Source organism: Bombina bombina, chromosome 2 (assembly GCF_027579735.1).
Source record: "Bombina bombina isolate aBomBom1 chromosome 2, aBomBom1.pri, whole genome shotgun sequence".
Classification (NCBI taxonomy): domain Eukaryota; kingdom Metazoa; phylum Chordata; class Amphibia; order Anura; family Bombinatoridae; genus Bombina; species Bombina bombina.
Genome location: NC_069500.1, coordinates 875,964,443 through 875,983,761, shown reverse-complemented (window position 1 = coordinate 875,983,761; position 19,319 = coordinate 875,964,443). Strand labels below are relative to the sequence as shown.

General features: G+C 39.3%; 1 protein-coding gene across 4 annotated transcripts in view; it reads right to left on the bottom strand.

The window, feature by feature from the left end:
* Positions 1–19,319, bottom strand: part of PSD3 (pleckstrin and Sec7 domain containing 3) — a 1,090,324-nt gene that overhangs the window by 302,998 nt on the left and 768,007 nt on the right. The window lies entirely within an intron of this gene.

Sequence of the window (19,319 nt, the reverse complement as noted above, 5' to 3'; positions counted from 1 at the left end):
CAATCAAAAGATAGCACCCAGTAGAGCATTGCTGTTTTGGGTCTGACTTCCCCATTGCAGGTGTTAAACACATAATACAAGCAAACAAACAATAATAAAATGCTATAATGCATTAGTGCTCGACAAACCCAGGAGCCATTGAGCCACTAGCTCCTAAAATGTAACCCTGGGCTCCTAACTTTTTGGATTATTCTCCATATATCTATATACAAATACCACTGCCTGGCTCCAAAATATTCTTACTGGCCCGTAACACTGAAACAGATTTGTCGACCCCTACATTAGACCATTTGGTGTGCACTTTTTCATGCCTTGTAATAAAATGTGATTTAAGTGAATTAAATAACCTGTGTCAGAGCTTTCTATTAAATAGACATTTCCTGAGAGGCAGATTTGGAGCTAAGAGTTTTAATCAATTTTAAGTGAATATGTTAACTTTGCCTCTGGAAATAAGAACATTATTTGCTTATAGCAAAGATAATTCTGCACATGGTTTCTTACCAAAGGGAACTACATTGATTGTCTGATGTTTTTTTTTTTTTCAAGCAAGAAGGTTCAATTTAATTTGAAACATATTTCAAAACAATTAAAAACACCTAGGTTCATCAATTGCCCTTTGTCTCACAATGTAATAGATTAAACAAATTTGTACAGTGATAATGAACCTTGTGCCACGTGGGGTTATCATACTCCTGTTTTATATAAATATTAAAACAGTGAACAAATTGTATTATTGTCAGTTATTTGTATTTATGAAAAAATAATATTTTCTTTAAAATATATATTTTTTTAAATAAGTCATAATGCAAAAAAATAATATTAAAGTGAAGGTCAATTTGGATGAATTAGTACCCGGTTTTTAATAAACCTATTAAAAACAAGGGCACTTTAATTCATCAAAATTAACATTTCACTCCTTTTCTTCAAAAACTTACCTTTTAATCCTGTCAGCCGCTACAGCGCTTCCTCCACCCTTCGCAAGTCCTCTTCACGGGTACAAAATGATGAATCCGGCATCCCCCAATCACGGTGTTGCATCAGGCCATGATCCCCCCCGGGGGGAAAGCCGTGATTGGAGGAAGCCGGATTCGTCATTTCTGACGTCAGACGAGGCTTCCGACGGCCGGGGGAATCGCTGGAGCGGCATTCAGGATTAAAAAAATAAGTTTTTGAAGAAAAGGAGTGAAATGTCAATTTTGATGAATTAAAGTGCCCTTGTTTTTAATAGGTTTATTAAAAACCGGGTACTAATTCATCCAAATTGGCCTTCACTTTAAACAAATATAGTTAACCTTACACAACTATTAAGATTAGTGGTGTTTGTATTAAAGTGACACTAAAACAAAAGTACAATTTTAACATGCTGATTTTTGTTTTCATGAAAGGGTTTAAAATTACAACTACAAAAATTCAAATAGAGCATGCAATTTTATCCAAATATCCAACTTATTTCTAATACCAATATGCTTTGTTTTCTTTGTATTGTTTGTTGAAAAGCAAATATTTGGTAGGCTCAGGAACAGATAAACACTACTGAGACCTAGCTGCTGATTGGTGGCTGCACATATCTTACTCTTGTCATTGGCTCATCCAATGTGCTCAGCTAGCTCCCAGTACTGCATTGCTGCTCCTTCAACAAATGATACCAAGAGAATGAAACAAATTTGACAATAGAAGTAAACTGGAAAGTTGTTTAAAATTGTATCTTCTACCTAAATCATGAAAGAAAAATGTTTGGGTTTTATGTCCCTTTAACACCTTTGCAGGGGTTACACACATGGTTATATTCATGCAACAGTGAAATAAGAAAATGCTCTAACACATTTTCTTATGCACTTTTACGTTCTTTTAAACTTCCATTGAAGTTATATGTGACTGTACATTAATACCACCAACAAATCCCAAATTACAATTTAGAAACAATACTGTATATACCATGTTATTCCACATATAACACATATTAACACATCTCCACATCCTCGCCCTCTTAAAATGATCAATATTGAAAATTCCATCATGGCAATACCTAAGCTTCCATGTGAACACCCATTATATTTTGTTTCTATAAAATAATAATAATAATAATCATAACAACAACAACAACAACAGCAGCAGTAGTAAAAATATATATATTAAAATTCAATTATGCAATTTGCTTATATAGTAGTGATATTAATCTTTTTAATTCATTTTTCTTCCCCCCCCCCCCCCCCGCAAAACAGAAATTTAGACTTTTCATATATTTTTTTAAGCATATACATTCAATGTGCTCCCTTGTTGCTATTTGCAAAACATCTTTGTATAATAAATGTATAAGGTCTCCTGGGAAATAGCTTGCAATGTGCAGTAGTGCAATTTCAGCTTTATTTTATAGCAGCTCCATTCATTGTCATTTGCAATTTTTGTGCAATATTACAAGAAAAATAAAACGCGTAAAGCTGATGCCCGCCCCCCCCCCCCCCCCTACATAAGAAATATTCTGGCTAGAAGCCTGAGAATTTACATTTAGATTGTAGATAAAAGTAAAACAGTACAAATGTTAAAGCTTTATTAGATATTTGTATCTAATGAAATACTTGGCAATGGGAATAACAAAACATTTACATTACAAATATAGCGCAAATAAATACATAAACTGATACATAAATGAAATAAAATGCTATTTATTTATAGGGGTCAGATAAATGCAAGCAAAATATACATAAAGAAATAAAAGCCCAGCCCAGAAACGAGCATTAAAGGGATAGTAAACCCAAATATTTTATTTTAAGATTCAGATAGAGCATGCAATTTTAAGCAACTTTCCAATTTACTCCTATTATCAATTTTTCTTCATTCTCTTGGTATCTTTGTTTGAAAAAGCAGGAATAAAAGCTTTGGAGCCGGCCAAAGCTTCTGACCTAAAATGGGCCGGCTCCAAAGCTTTGTTTTATTCAAACAAAGATACCAAGAGAACAAAAAAAAATTGACAACAGGAGTAAATTAGAGTGTTACTTAAAATTGCATGGTCTATCAGAATCATGAAATATAATTTTTTGAACATTAGAAGGAAGTATCTATCAGCCAATCAACCTTAAAGGATTAAAACAGTTTGTTGGAAGAAGTGCTAATAAAATACACAGATCAATAGAGCTAGGCATAATAAACAAGTCCTAAAGGGTCATAAAACCCAAATGTTGAATCATGTGAAAGTGATGCAGCAAAGCTATAAAAAACATAATTTATGCTTACCTGATAAATTTATTTCTCTTGTAGTGTGTTCAGTCCACGGGTCATCCATTACTTATGGGATATATTCTCCTTCCCAACAGGAAGTTGCAAGAGGATCACCCAAGCAGAGCTGCCACATAGCTCCTCCCCTCACATGTCATATCCAGTCATTCGACCGAAACAAGACGAGAAATGAGAAACTATAAGGTGCAGTGGTGACTGGAGTTATAATTTTAAAATTTAGAATCTGCCTTAAAAAGACAGGGCGGGCCGTGGACTGAACACACTACAAGAGAAATAAATTTATCAGGTAAGCATAAATTATGTTTTCTCTTGTTAAGTGTGTTCAGTCCACGGGTCATCCATTACTTATGGGATACCCATACCAAAGCTAAGTACACGGATGAAGGGAGGGACAAGGCAGGAACATTAAACAGAAGGAACCACTGCCTGTAGAACCTTTCTCCCAAAACCAGCCTCCGAAGAAGCGAAAGTGTCAAATTTGTAAAATTTGGAAAAAGTATGAAGTGAAGACCAAGTTGCAGCCTTGCAAATCTGTTCAACAGAGGCCTCATTCTTAAAGGCCCAGGTGGAAGCCACAGCTCTAGTGGAATGAGCTGTAATTCTTTCAGGAGGCTGCTGTCCAGCAGTCTCATAGGCTAAATGTATTATGCTACGAAGCCAAAAAGAGAGAGAGGTAGCCGAAGCCTTTTGACCTCTCCTCTGTCCAGAGTAAACGACAAACAGAGAAGAAGTTTGTCTAAAATCTTTAGTTGCCTGTAAGTAGAACTTCAGAGCACGGACCACGTCTAGATTATGCAAAAGACGTTCCTTCTTTGAAGAAGGATTAGGACATAATGATGGAACAACAATCTCTTGATTGATATTCCTGTTAGAAACAACCTTAGGTAAAAACCCAGGTTTAGTACGCAGTACTACCTTGTCTGAATGAAAGATCAGATAAGGAGAATCACAATGTAAGGCAGATAACTCAGAGACTCTTCGAGCCGAGGAAATAGCCATCAAAAACAAAACTTTCCAAGATAAAAGCTTAATATCAATGGAATGAAGGGGTTCAAACGGAACACCCTGAAGAACTTTAAGAACCAAGTTTAAGCTCCACGGAGGAGCAACAGCTTTAAACACAGGCTTAATTCTAGCCAAAGCCTGACAAAAGGCCTGGACGTCTGGATTCTCTGCCAGACGTTTGTGTAAAAGAATAGACAGAGCTGAAATCTGTCCCTTTAGCGAACTAGCGGACAAACCTTTTTCTAAACCCTCTTGTAGAAAAGCCAAAATCCTAGGAATCCTAACCTTACTCCATGAGTAACTCTTGGATTTGCACCAATATAAATATTTACGACATATCTTATGGTAAATTTTTCTGGTCACAGGTTTCCGAGCCTGTATTAAAGTATCAATAACCGAATCCGAAAACCCCCGCTTAGATAGAATCAAGCGTTCAATTTCCAGGCAGTCAGCCTCAGAGAAATTAGGTTTGGATGGTTGAAAGGACCCTGAATTAGAAGGTCCTGCCTCAGAGGAAGAGACCATGGTGGACAGGACGACATGTCCACTAGGTCTGCATACCAGGTCCTATGTGGCCACACAGGCGCTATCAGAATTACTGATGCCCTCTCCTGTTTGATCCTGGCAATCAGTCGAGGTAGCAACGGAAATGGTGGAAACACATAAGCTATGTTGAAAACCCAAGGGGCTGCTAATGCATCTACCAGCACCGCTCCCGGGTCCCTGGACCTGGATCCGTAACAAGGAAGCTTCGCGTTCTGGCGAGATGCCATGAGATCCAGATCCGGTTTGCCCCAACGACGAATCAGTTGAGCAAATACCTCCGGGTGAAGTTCCCACTCTCCCGGATGAAAAGTCTGGCGACTTAGGAAATCCGCCTCCCAGTTCTCTACGCCTGGGATGTAAATCGCTGACAGGTGGCAAGAGTGAGACTCTGCCCAGCGAATTATCTTCGAGACTTCCAACATCGCTAGGGAACTCCTGGTTCCCCCTTGATGATTGATGTAAGCCACAGTCGTGATATTGTCCGACTAAAATCTGATGAACCTCAGTCTTGCTAACTGAGGCCAAGCTAGAAGAGCATTGAATATTGCTCTTAATTCTAGAATGTTTATTGGAAGGAGTTTCTCCTCCTGAGTCCACGAACCCTGAGCCTTCAGGGAATTCCAGACTGCTCCCCAGCCTAGAAGGCTGGCATCCGCTGTTACAATCATCCAATCTGGTCTGCGAAAGGTCATTCCTTTGGACAGATGAACCGGTGACAACCACCAGAGAAGAGAATCTCTGGTCTCCTGGTCCAGATTTACCAAAGGGGACAGATCTGAGTAATCCCCGTTCCATTGACTGAGCATGCATAGTTGCAGCGGTCTGAGATCCAGGCGCGCAAATGGCACTATGTCCATTGCCGCGACCATTAAGCCGATTACCTCCATGCACTGAGCTACTGATGGGCTTGGAATGGAATGAAGGACACGGCAAGCATTGAGAATCTTTGATAACCTGGACTCCGTCAGGTAAATCTTCATCTCTACAGAATCTATAAGAGTCCCTAGAAAAGGAACCCTTGTGAGTGGTAACAGAGAACTCTTTTCCACGTTCACTTTCCACCCATGCGACCTCAGAAATGCAAGAACTATCTCTCTATGAGACTTTGCATTCTGAAAACTTGACGCTTGTATCAGAATGTCGTCTAGGTACGGATCCACCGCTATGCCTCGTGGTCTTAGTACTGCCAGAAGTGAGCCCAGAACCTTCGTAAAAATTCTCGGGGCCGTGGCTAACCCGAAGGGAAGAGCCACAAACTGGTAGTGCCTGTCTAGAAAGGCAAACCTTAGGTACCGATAATGATCTTTGTGAATCGGTATGTGAAGGTAAGCATCCTTTAAGTCCACTGTGGTCATATATTGACCCTCTTGGATCATGGGTAGGATGGTTCGAATGGTTTCCATCTTGAACGATGGTACCCTTAGGAATTTGTTTAAGATCTTTAAGTCCAAGATTGGTCTGAAGGTTCCCTCTTTTTTGGGAGCCACAAATAGATTTGAGTAAAATCCTTGTCCCTGTTCCGATCGCGGAACTGAGTGGATCACTCCCATGATTAAGAGGTCTTGTACACATTGTAGAAATGCCTCTCTCTTTACTAGGTTTGTTGATAACCTCGAAAGATGGAACCTCCCTTGTGGAGGAGAGGTTTTGAAATCCAGAAGGTATCCCTGAGATATAATCTTCAACGTCCAGGGATCCTGCACATCTCTTGCCCAAGCCTGGGCGAAGAGAGAAAGTCTGCCCCCCACTAAATCCGTCTCCGGATAGGGGGCCCTGTCTTCATGCTGTCTTAGGGGCGGAAGTAGGCTTTCTGGCCTGCTTGCCCTTGTTCCATGACTGGTTGCCTTTCCAACCCTGTCTGTAACGAGCAGTAGTTCCTTCCTGTTTTGGAGCGGAGGAAGTTGATGCTGCTCCTGCCTTGAAGTTACGAAAGGCACGAAAATTAGACTGTTTGGCCTTTGGTTTGGCCCTGTCCTGAGGAAGGGCGTGGCCCTTACCTCCCGTAATGTCAGCAATAATTTCCTTCAAGCCGGGCCCGAATAAGGTCTGCCCTTTGAAAGGAATGTTAAGTAGCTTAGACTTGGAAGTTACATCCGCTGACCAGGATTTAAGCCAGAGCGCTCTGCGCGCCTGTATGGCGAATCCGGAATTTTTAGCCGTAAGTTTGGTTAGATGTACTACGGCATCTGAAACAAACACATTAGCTTGCTTAAGGGTTCTAACTTTGCTCAAAGCCTCATCCAATGGCTCTGTGCGAATCGCCTCTTCCAGAGACTCAAACCAGAATGCCGCTGAAGCCGTGACAGGCGCAATGCATGCAAGAGGCTGCAAAATAAAACCCTGTTGAACAAACATTTTCTTAAGATAACCCTCTAATTTTTTATCCATTGGATCTGAGAAAGCACAGCTATCCTCCACCGGGATAGTGGTACGCTTGGCTAAAGTAGAAACTGCTCCCTCCACCTTAGGGACCGTCTGCCATAAGTCTCGTGTGGTGGCGTCTATAGGAAACATTTTTCTGAATATCGGGGGAGGGGAAAAAGGCACACCGGGTCTATCCCACTCCTTACTAATAATTTCTGTAAGTCTTTTTGGTATAGGAAAGACGTCAGTACACACCGGTACCGCATAGTATCTATCCAACCTACACAATTTCTCTGGGATTGCCACCGTGTCGCAATCATTCAGAGCCGCTAATACCTCCCCTAGTAACACACGGAGGTTCTCAAGCTTAAATTTAAAATTTGAAATTTATGAATCCGGTCTCCCCGGATCAGAACCGTCACCGACAGAATGAAGCTCACCGTCCTCATGTTCTGCAAATTGTGACGCAGTATCAGACATGGCTCTCGTGTCATCAGCGCGCTCTGTCCTTAACCCAGAGCTATCGCGCTTGCCCCTTAATTCGGGCATATTATATAATACTTCTTTCATAACATTAGCCATATCATGTAAAGTGATTTGTAAGGGCCTAGATGTACTTGGCGTCTCAATCCTACGCATCTCCCGAGCGGGAGACGCAGGTACTGACACGTGAGGAGAGTTAGGCGGCATAACTTCCCCCTCGTTGTCTGGTGATAGTTTCTCTATCGGTACAGATTGACTTTTATTCAAAGCAATATCAATACAATTGGTACACATCGTTCTATTGGGCTCCACATTGGCTTTTGAACATGATGAACAAACAGTTTCCTCTGAATCAGACATGTTTAAACAGACTTAGCAATGAAACTAGCAAGCTTGGAAATCACTTTCAATAAGTTTACAAGCAATATAAAAAACGCTGCAGCACTTCAAAAATACAGATATAATTAAACAATTCTTAACAAGAAGTGTAATATTAGCAGAGGATTGCACCCATTAGCAAAAGGATGATTAACCCCTCAATACCCAAAACGGATAAAACGGATATCAATTAAGATTTAACGCTTTTAATCACAGTCAAGCACACTGTCACAGATCTGCTGTGACTGATTACCTCCCTCAAAAATGAATTTTGCAGACCCCTGAGCTCTCTAGAGACGTCCTGGATCAAGGAGGAAGAAGCAGGAAGACTGTGCTAGAATTATAACTGTGCAACAAGGCGCTAAAACAAGGTCCCTCCCACTCCTATCACAACAGTGGGAGCCCTGATATAACGGTTTCCATGCAGAAAATATATGTCAGCCATGTGGAAAAAAATCATGCCCAAAGAGATTTATCACCAGTACCTCACAAAAACGAATAACATGCCAGTAAACGTTTTATTAAAAAATAACATTTTCCAATGTCATGCAAAGTTATCACTAAGCCTGCTACCAGTCGCTACCACTGCAGATAAGGCTTAAGTATTATTTCAGTTTTAACAGTATTTTCTCAGTCAAATTCTAGTCCCTAGAAAATAACTTGACTGTGCATACATTTATCAGCCTGATACCAGTTGCCACTACTGCATTTAAGGCTGTACTTACGTCATACGGTAACAGCAGTATTTTCTTAGTCAATTCCATTCCCAGAAAATAATGTACTGCACATACCTCATTTGCGGAGGACCCTGCATGCTATTCCCAGTTTCTGAAGTTACCCCACTCCTCAGAATGTCGAGAACAGCCAGTGGATCTTAGTTACGCCTGCTAAGATCATAGAAAAAAAAAAACGCAGGCAGTTTCTTCTTCCAAACACTGCCTGAGATAGAAAAACAGCACACTCCGGTGCCATTTAAAATAACAAACTTTTGATTGAAGAATAGTTAAGTAAAAACTCCAGCTCCTCTCGCGACCTCCTTCTTTGTTGAGGGTTGCAAGAGAATGACTGGATATGACATGTGAGGGGAGGAGCTATGTGGCAGCTCTGCTTGGGTGATCCTCTTGCAACTTCCTGTTGGGAAGGAGAATATATCCCATAAGTAATGGATGCCCCGTGGACTGAACACACTTAACAAGAGAAAGCTGACTAGAAAATGTTACCTGAACATCTCTATGTAAAAAAGGAAAATATTTTACTTAAAATGTTCTAATTATTCACACCCCACTGTAAAGAGACTTTAAGCAGCCAGTCAGGATTCTTGTCCCAGGACTTGCAAGGGAGTGTGCATCTGTCATGTGCAGGCACGGACATGTTATTTTGCAATTCAGTTTAAGTAAGTTCTATGATCACAGCAAAGGCAGAGCATTACCTCAGCGCTGCTGATGCTGATTGGATATTGTTGTTTTTTTTTCCAACTTGAAATTGGACAGTAGCTGAAGTATAATAACATCACTTACTCTAGTGAGCTAAAGCAATATGGAGGTAAAATATCTTCCTTATTTATATAAAAATGCGCAGGTGATATTTTCTTGTCAGCTTTTTACAGTTATATATTTTCTTGTCAGGTTTTTACAGTTATGGTGCATAACTTTCAAGTGATTAAGTATTGTGGATCTTTAAATAGTTTAAAATCTTTTTTTTATTCTGCTTTATTATGCAACAGACAACCCACAAAAATGGGATGTCCGACACGCTGTTCAACCTAAATCGTGTGCCACTCATTTAGTTATGCTAATACTTATCGGAATCCGCTGACGCATATGCATTTTTTACATCTGTCTCACGCATGCTCAGCGTCCACCATGAAGGTCTTTGCCAGCAATGACTTATCAACTAACTCTGCAAACTTGTGATGTCGGCCCAAAGCTCTCCAGAACAATGCACATGCGTATGGTGCACTGAGTTAGAGCGTATGCTTGGGGTACTGCAGATAAATAAGGAAATGAAGAAACAGAGCAAACCCAGATTGCCCACTATGATTGGCTAATGCAAATTAGCCTCTTGGTGGGTTTGGAAGCACGCCAAATTTCTGGAGCAGATTGCGAGGAATGACAATGCAAGGTATTTAGGCATATAGCTTATATATAAGTAACTGTGCAATAGAATATTCATAATTTTTGCCCTTCATATCCCTTTAACAGGAAGTATAAAATTATTAGTTTTTAATTAAAATATAAAGCATTTTTTACCTCCCTTTTTTTTCCAGAAAAAGAAATCACCACATTTAAATGAGTTTTCATATGAACGATTGAAAAAAATAAGTATGGTTTCCCTTTAATACATATTTCTAAATAGACACCTATGATATGCAGAAAACCATACCCCCCAACTGTCCCGATTTTCGCGGGACAGTCCCGATTTTAGGGGTCTGTCCCCCTGTCCCGGGTTGCTAGCCATCTGTCCCGATTTTCCCCAGGCATTAAAAAAAAAATATATATATATATATATATATATATATATATATATATATATATATATTTTAAATTCTGTTGGGCCTATACTCAGCTGCTAGCTTTGCTCTCACAGGGGTAGATACCTGTTAAATTTCCTGTGGAAAAGGAATGGTGTGTGGGTTAAGCAGGAGTAAGAAGGCTGTATACACTCTGACCACGGGTAATGGTGACCTCTCTAACCTATCTCTGGTAGTGATGATGTCTAACCCCTGGTGAAAATACTAGCATGCCTTCAGTTTTATACAATGAGCAGTGCTAATACCAGGGTAATGAACAGTGGCAGCCGCAGACTGCCAGCTAATGTGCTTGCCAACCCCAGGACCCCATATAATGAATTACAGATACCCATATATGATGTAGTGTGTGTGTCTATCTGTATCCATAACTGTGTGTGTGTATCTGTATGTATAAGTTTATGCTATGTAGTGTGCGTGTGTCTGCATGTATACATGTAAGCTATGTAGTGTGTGTATGTGTATCTGCATGTATAAGTGTGTATCTGCATGTATAAGTGTATGCTATGTAGTGTGTGTGTGTCTGCATGTATAAGTGTATACTATGTAGTGTCTGTGTTTCTGCATGTATAAGTGTATGCTGCATGTATAAGTGTATGCTATGTAATGTGTGTGTGTGTGTATCCGCCTGTATAAGTGTATGCTATGTAGTGTGTGTATCTTCATGTGTAAGTGTATGCTATGTAGTGTGTGTGTATCTGCATGTATAAGTGTATGCTATGTAGTGTGTGTGTATCTGCATGTATAAGTGTATGCTATGTAGTGTGTGTGTATCTGCATGTGTAAGTGTATGCTATTTTATGTGTGTATGTGCATGTATAAGAGTATGCTATGTAGTGTGTGTGTATCTGCATGTGTAAGTGTATGCTATGTAGTTTGTGTGTGTGTATCTGCATATATAAGAATATACTATGTAGTGTGTGTGTATCTGTATGTATAAGTGTATGCTATGTAGTGTGTGTGTATCTGCATGTGTAAGTGTATGCTATGTAGTGTGTGTGTGTATCTGCATGTGTAAGTGTATGCTATTTTATGTGTGTATCTGCATGTATAAGTGTATGCTATGTAGTGTGTGTGTATCTTCATGTGTAATTGTATGCTATGTAGAGTGTGTATCTTCATGTGTAAGTGTATGCTATGTAGTGTGTGTGTATCTGCATGTATAAGTGTATGCTATGTAGTGTGTGTGTATCTGCATGTATAAGTGTATGCTATGTAGTGTGTGTGTATCTGCATGTGTAATTGTATGCTATGTAGTGTGTGTATCTTCATGTGTAAGTGTATGCTATGTAGTGTGTGTGTATCTGCATGTATAAGTGTATGCTATGTAGTGTGTGTGTATCTGCATGTATAAGTGTATGCTATGTAGTGTGTGTGTATCTGCATGTGTAAGTGTATGCTATTTTATGTATGTATCTGCATGTATAAGTGTATGCTATGTAGTGTGTGTGTGTATCTGCATGTGTAAGTGTATGCTATGTAGTTTGTGTGTGTGTATCTGCATATATAAGTGTATACTATGTAGTGTGTGTGTATCTGTATGTATAAGTGTATGCTATGTAGTGTGTGTGTATCTGCATGTGTAAGTGTATGCTATGTAGTGTGTGTGTATCTGCATGTGTAAGTGTATGCTATGTAGTGTGTGTGTATCTGCATGTGTAAGTGTATGCTATGTAGTGTGCTACTGTGCATTTTTGCTGACTTTAAAGGCCAGAATGTAGAATATTACTGGGGAATGCAGAGAGCAGTTTTAAAGAATTTATTATTAAATGTCCAATTAAGATAAAAATATTTAGCAATGTCTTTGCAAAGGATAATTAAATACATAGCTCACATAGCCATACCAGTAGTTTGAGCTTTTGTTTGATTTGCTGCCTAAGTGTATTAAAATCTATGACTTTATTTAGAATTTTATTTATATTACTTTGGTCTTATGATTTTTTAAGCCCCGCCCACCACATTTCAATTTTTTGCGGGGGGGGGGGGGGTCCCTCTTTTGATTTTTGAAATGTTGGGAGGTATGGAAAACACCACAAGACTGAAGTAGTAAGCAGGCAATTTGGGAATAGTGTAGTTTTCATACATATTCCCAAATCATTTTCCAGACAATCATTGATTTGTCTCACAGCTTCTATACATTCTATATGCTCTTGTGGAAGACATATTCACCCTACTTACTGCACACAGTCTGTCAAAGAATGTGACAATGTTCACATTGACTAGAGTGTATGTACCCTTTTTAATGTCTCTAGTTATCAAATTACTTTCATATGTGTCAAACTGCTAAAGATATTTTTTGTCTGTAACCATACAGACTACATTTCTTTTACCTGGTATGGTAAATATGTCCTTGATGCCAAAGGAATCAACTGCATTTTTTTTTTTTTTTGCATTTTTGTAAGAGACGAGTGAAACATGAGGTGACAGTTGAGACAGGCCAATGTAATTGTTTACAAGAGAAAAAAACTTGTTTAGCTGTAAGTAGTAAAGAAGGTCAGTGAACTGTTAGGACCAAGCAGAAATCTAATGAAAGTTCCGCAAACAGTATCTGCCATATTTATCTACCATAAACATAAAGTTTAGTGCTCCTTAAAGGGATAGTCTAGTCAAAATTAAACTTTCATGATTCCAATACGCCATGCAATTTTAAACAACTTTCCAATTTTTTATTCATCAAATTTCCTTTGCTCTTTTGGTATTCTTTGTGGAAAGTTAAACCTAGGTAATCTCATATGCTAATTTTTAAGCCGTTGAACTGCCTCTTATTTCAGTGCATTTTGACAGTTTTTTACAGTTAGACACTGCTAGTTCATGTGTGTCATAAAGATAGCATTGTGCTAACTCCCGTTGAGTTATTTAAGAGTCAGCAATGATTGGGAAAGGGATTATTTAAACAATAACAATTTAGGAACACCAAACTCAAATTTTCATGATTTTGATATAGCATGCAATTTAAACAAGTTTCCATTTCAGTTCCATTATCAAAATGTACATAGTTTCTATTTATATGCACACTTTCTGAGGCTCCAACTCCTACAGAGCGTGTGCAAGATTCACAGTATGGGGCCGATTTATCATCGGTCTGTCTGACATGATCTGCTCAGCGGATCATGTCCGACAGACTGAAATTTGTCAGTAAAAAATCTATTACTCATTTAATGAACAATGTGATACTTTACAAACACTTTAAAGATTAATGTCCTGTCAAACAAACTATAATGATCATTTCCTAAACGGAGGAAGCTTTAGCTCTTGGGATATTTGCATATTTGTGTGTTGATTAAATGAAATAATAGCTTAAAGCTCCAGGGAGCTCAAACAGGGAGCTGCTATGATATGCTGTGACAAAATGGCAATTTCTTTCTACCCATAGGATTGAGTCTTCATAGCAACTATTGCAACTACCAAATATAGCAAGACATACATCACCTTAAATAGCAGATATATCTGCTTATGGAAAAAACACAAGGGAGAAAATATCCCATTAGTGAGCACCAGAAGGCTAGTAGCATATAATTATTTCTATAAAAGGAACACATACGTTCCAAATCCACACTCAACCATTAGACCAAGTATTGACAATTCAAAAAAATGCTACAGCTAACTACAGTGTTAAGGGATATGAAATCCAACAATTGTCTTTCATGGGTCAGATAGAGCATGCAGTGTTAAACAACTTTCAAATTTACTTCTAATTTTTGTAAAATAAATAAGGAACGTAAAGCTTAGGAGCACTATATGGCAGCGGTTTTCCAAGAATGTTGTCTATTTGTAAGGGAACTAGAGGGCAGCACTATTTCCTGCCACGTAGTGCTAAGACACATACCTAGGTATCTCTTCAACCAAGAATATCATGGGAATGAAGCAAATTTGATAATCGATGTAAATTAGAAACTTTTTTTTAAAAAACTGTATCCTCTGTCTGAATCATAACCCCTTTTTTTGTTTTAAAGTACCAGTAGTTAAAGGGACAGTCAAGTCAAAATTAAACTTTTATGATTCAGATAGGGCATGCAATTTTAAACAACTTTCCACTTTACTTTTATCATCAAATTTGCTTTGTTCTATTGGTATTCTTTGTTGAAAGCTAAAATGAGGTAGGCTCACATGCTAATTTCTAAGCCGTTAAAGGCCGCCTCTTAGCTCAGTTCATTTTGACAGTTTTTCACAGCTACATAGTGTTAGTTCATGTGTGCCATGCAGATACACTTGTGCTCACTACCATGGAGTTATGAGTCAGCACTGATTGGCTAATATGCAAGTCTGTCAAAATAACTGAGATAAGGGGCAGTCTGCAGAAGCTTAGATATAAGGTAATCAAATAGGTAAAAAGTATATTAATATAACCATGTTGGTTATGCAAAACTGGGAAATGGATAATAAAGGTATTATCTATCTTTTTTAAACAATAACAAATTTGGTGTAGACTGTCCCTTTAAGATTACAAAGAGAAGAGGGACTTCCGGGCGGCGGCCATCTTACTGGTCGCACTGAGCTTCAGCTCCTTAAGTTTTCTCCAAAACTACTCATTTTTGTGAAGTTGAACTGGACTTATCATACTCAAAGTAGTGGAGAAGCTTAGCTGTTGGCGACCTGATCTGAGGTATAGGGTTTTGGATCTGGACGCGGCTTAATTGCCCTCAGTACCGGGCTATTTCTTTTGAGGCCTTCCCCTATGCTAGAAGCCTCGATACCATCCCCACAACTAGCTGTGCCCTGAGCGCGCAGTCCTTTCACTTAAGCCAGCACTACCCCTATTACTAGGAGGTCTGCAGAGGTGCGACAAAGTGAGCTTAACTATATAAGATACCCACGCCAGCTCTGATACGTAAAAACACCCCCACTGAAAATGGAGGACACCTCATTTATTGTGCAACTACAGGCAATATTGCAGGAACATGCTCAGAAAATGGAGGAGAGAATGACCGGGATTCTCTACCCTACCCTACATATTCGTGACGGACTATCACCATCCAGCTCGCAGGAGATTGAACCGCTGGGTCCTGACCTGAAAGGAGTCAAGATGGATAGAGGGGATTACCTAATAGAAAAAGAAGCTTCCTCTCTAGGGACTGCAGGAGGGGAAATCCAGTACGAGTGGCCGACTGATTTTCTGGAGCAACTCAACCACAGCCGACTGACAAATAAAGCCAAGGAGGGACCCGAGCCGAGGACCGCTTCAACTAAGCTCTATACGTTCTCCCCCCAGGCAATTAGTGTCACTGAGCTGGAAGATGAGAAGTGGCAGACCGGGAACAATAGCTGCACGCATCAGAGGGAGAACCGGACCAGCGAACCAGCAGATAGAGGATTTGAACTTACCTTTACAAACGTGCAGCTGCCAATAATCCTTCCTATCTTGCCGAAAAATGGGACAGATGTACTTGCTCAGCTGGATCCTATGGATTACAGACCACGCTTGCTGCGATCTTCCCTCCCACGATCACCCCGTGTGAGAGCAGTCTTGTAGCGTCCCCTACCTCGCAGCATGACACAGAGCTTGATCCAGATCTGCGAGCAGAGAGGTCCTCCGGATTGCACTTTAGCCCGAGAGCATGAAGCAATGCAGCTGCATCAAGAATACATTCCAGCGATACTGCTGTTTTCCAAAGTTTCCTGCTGGGTGGAATGGCTCCTGCTCTCTAGGAAATTAGGTGATCAGCCATATGTGGTAGGGAGCTGCTGTCCCCCAATGAGAACTGGCATGGGGTAAATGTGAAATCACTATTAAGAGGTTCTTGTCCTCCCCATTCCCTGTTACTAGAGACGTTCCCCTGCACAAGCCTAGCCAATATCTATAGACGGTGTGACAACATGTTTGCATTATATATGTTTAAGGGAGGGTAAGTCTTAGGGTGCTATTTTTTTTACTCTCCCATTACAGCACATTACATTAAGCTCCCAAATCTCACAGTACTATCTAGGTTTACACATGTCTAATTTAGCTTGCGTTTGGGTGTAGGAATGCTACCCCAGAGTTCTGAGTCTCTGCCCTTTATGTGCATCATATACTTGTAGACAAATTCCCTTACCTATTGATGTACCCTCTACAAACTCAACATTCTCATTATTAGATCTGTGTTGTATGAAGTAATATCCTCCTATACAGTTAAGTTAGCCACCATTGTTTGTAACCCTGTTTTGGTACACTGTTCTACTATTTAAATCTACATGTGCCTTTAAATGCCACCATCACTGTTTAGCATGTACTCTTCAAATACTCCCAGTCCTCTATATATGTTTATATTAGAAACCATAAGCGGGCTTCAGTGCTCACCTACCCCTTCTAAAGATTTCTCCTAAAAGTGGCCCTTTTTCTTTTTTAATATCTCTATATGTCTCATATATATATCAAAAATGTCAGCCCAAGAGTGGCCATTGATCAACTCACCTCCATGGATTGTTATTATTTTATTATGGTCCAAGAGTGACCTATTACTTACAGAGGAGGTTTATATACGTTAAAAAATGAGGTTATTGCTATTTCTTGCCTACTTAATTGTTGAAATTATATGTATCTAAGACTGTACTATATTCTATCAGTGTGAACTTTATCTCAAGGTCTGTAATCTTTAAGTCCTGGCAATTTTGCTTGCAATGTTTATGTTTTTATTTGCCTCAATAAAAATATATTTAAAAAAAAAAAAAAAAAAAAAAAAAAAAAGATTACAAAGAGAATATGATGTCCACTAGTGCCCATAGTAATACAGTGTATACTTTTTGGTGAATTCTATGCATACGAAATCTGTGGTCATGAGCAAAAGTGATCTTCGTTTAACACTAATATTCTTTTTTTTATTGAGGTGACTGAAGTGAAGGAAATAGAGGGGGGCTGCCTGACAACTACAAATATACAGACAGAAAGTGGTATATTATATTATATTCCAGTTGAAAAGTTTATTAATACACATCATTTACCAATAAAGTCTAAGAAAAGTTTGTTAACAAATTGATAACATTATCAACAGGGATATAACTTCCCCAATAGACAGACAAATATATAGAAGGATGTCTATGGGGCATATGTATCAAGCTCTGAATGGAGCTTGATGCCCCGTGTTTCTGGCGAGCCTGCAGGCTCGCCAGAAACAGCAGTTATGAAGCAGCGGTCACAAAGACTGCTGCTCCATAACCTGTCCGACTGCTCTGAGCAGGCGGACAGACATCGCCGGAAATCAACCCGATCCAGTACGATCGGGTTGATTGACACCTCCCTGCTGGCAGCCTATTGGCCGCGAGTCTGCAGGGGGCAGCGTTGCATCAGCAGCTCTTGTGAGCTGCTGGTGCAATGCTGAATACGGCGAGCGTATTGCTCGCCGTATTCAGCGAGGTCTGTCGGACCTGATCCGCACTGTTGGATCAGGTCCGACAGACATTGATAACTAGAGGCCTATGTGTTTAAGTGTGCATGAAACCTACAGGATAAGGTTGAGTTGTTGTTAGAGATGGAAGAATGTCTATATTTGACATTGGTTCTGCCATACCAGTGTTTTTATAAAGCAAATCTTACCAAATATTGAATGCAACAATATTCAAATGTAAGATTTGAATATTAATTCCCCAGAATTACATTAAAATCTATGACAATCAACTTTAAAATGTTATTATTCAAATATTCAAATATTAAATCCAATATTTAAATATTAAATTTGATAAAGGGAAAAAATGTTTAGCAAATATTCCACAATAATTTAAATTAAATTACTTTTTACCTATCTGCCAAAACATTTGTCGCCTCTAATTGGAGTGATCAACAGTGATCTACTTCTCCCTTTGACTGTAGGTTTGCACAAAAGAATCTGCAGTCAGGATTTATCAAGCAGCAGTCAAGCATGGTCTTGTCCCATCGGGGAGATTGACAGCTCCTGCCCACCTGTGATTGGCTGTGTGCAGGCATGGTCGCAAGCAATCGCAAAGGAACGCTCGTGTGCAATGTTAAATTCGGGCAGCCGATTGTTGCCTGCCAGAGGAGAAGTCAGGCGGACAGGGGCAAATATGTCCGCCCCCGTCCGCCCGTGGATGATAAATGCAGCCCTTAGTGTCTTCAGTATTGTGTATATTTTGTAAATATATGATCTACGGATTTTTAAAGTAGTGTTTATCTGCATATTGAACAATGATTGCTATTAGTACTAACAATTAGTTTGCAAACAAAAAAGGTAAATCCAACCTAAATATATTGTAGGTGTAAAATGTGTAGCCAATGAAAAAAAACCTCTACACAATAAACCTTAGAACCAAAATGAAAAATCAGCAGGAAGAGTCAAACTTCGTAATGAACAAAAAATAAACCTGGCACAGGAAACTCATTTATAAATTAGTACATTTGCTAGGAAGACAACAAATTCTTCAACCTCAAACAAACTAATTTGAGAAGTTTAATTAGCTTTAGCATAATTATCCAAGACAAGTCCTAATTTCTCTAATGGCTCGCTAGGAACGAAGATCAAAGAAAATAAGAGTTTGGAGACAGAAATAAGTTTCTAAAACAAAGAAAAAAACAGGAAATATCCAACAAAGTAACAGAAATATACAAACCAGTAGTGGGTAACAGGAAACATTACAGCCTTTTCCTTCAGTCTCATGATGTCTTTTAGGGAAGAAGATATGTTCTTTCCATAAACACAAGAATACAGTTTAACACTCACTGCAGGTATCCAGCGATTTTGCATACAACAAACAGCAAAAGCCAGAACATTCTAAAGCAAAAATGACATCCTCTAATTTGTACTGTGCTCTGACTTAATTAAAGAGACACTAAAGTCAAGGATCATTATAATTG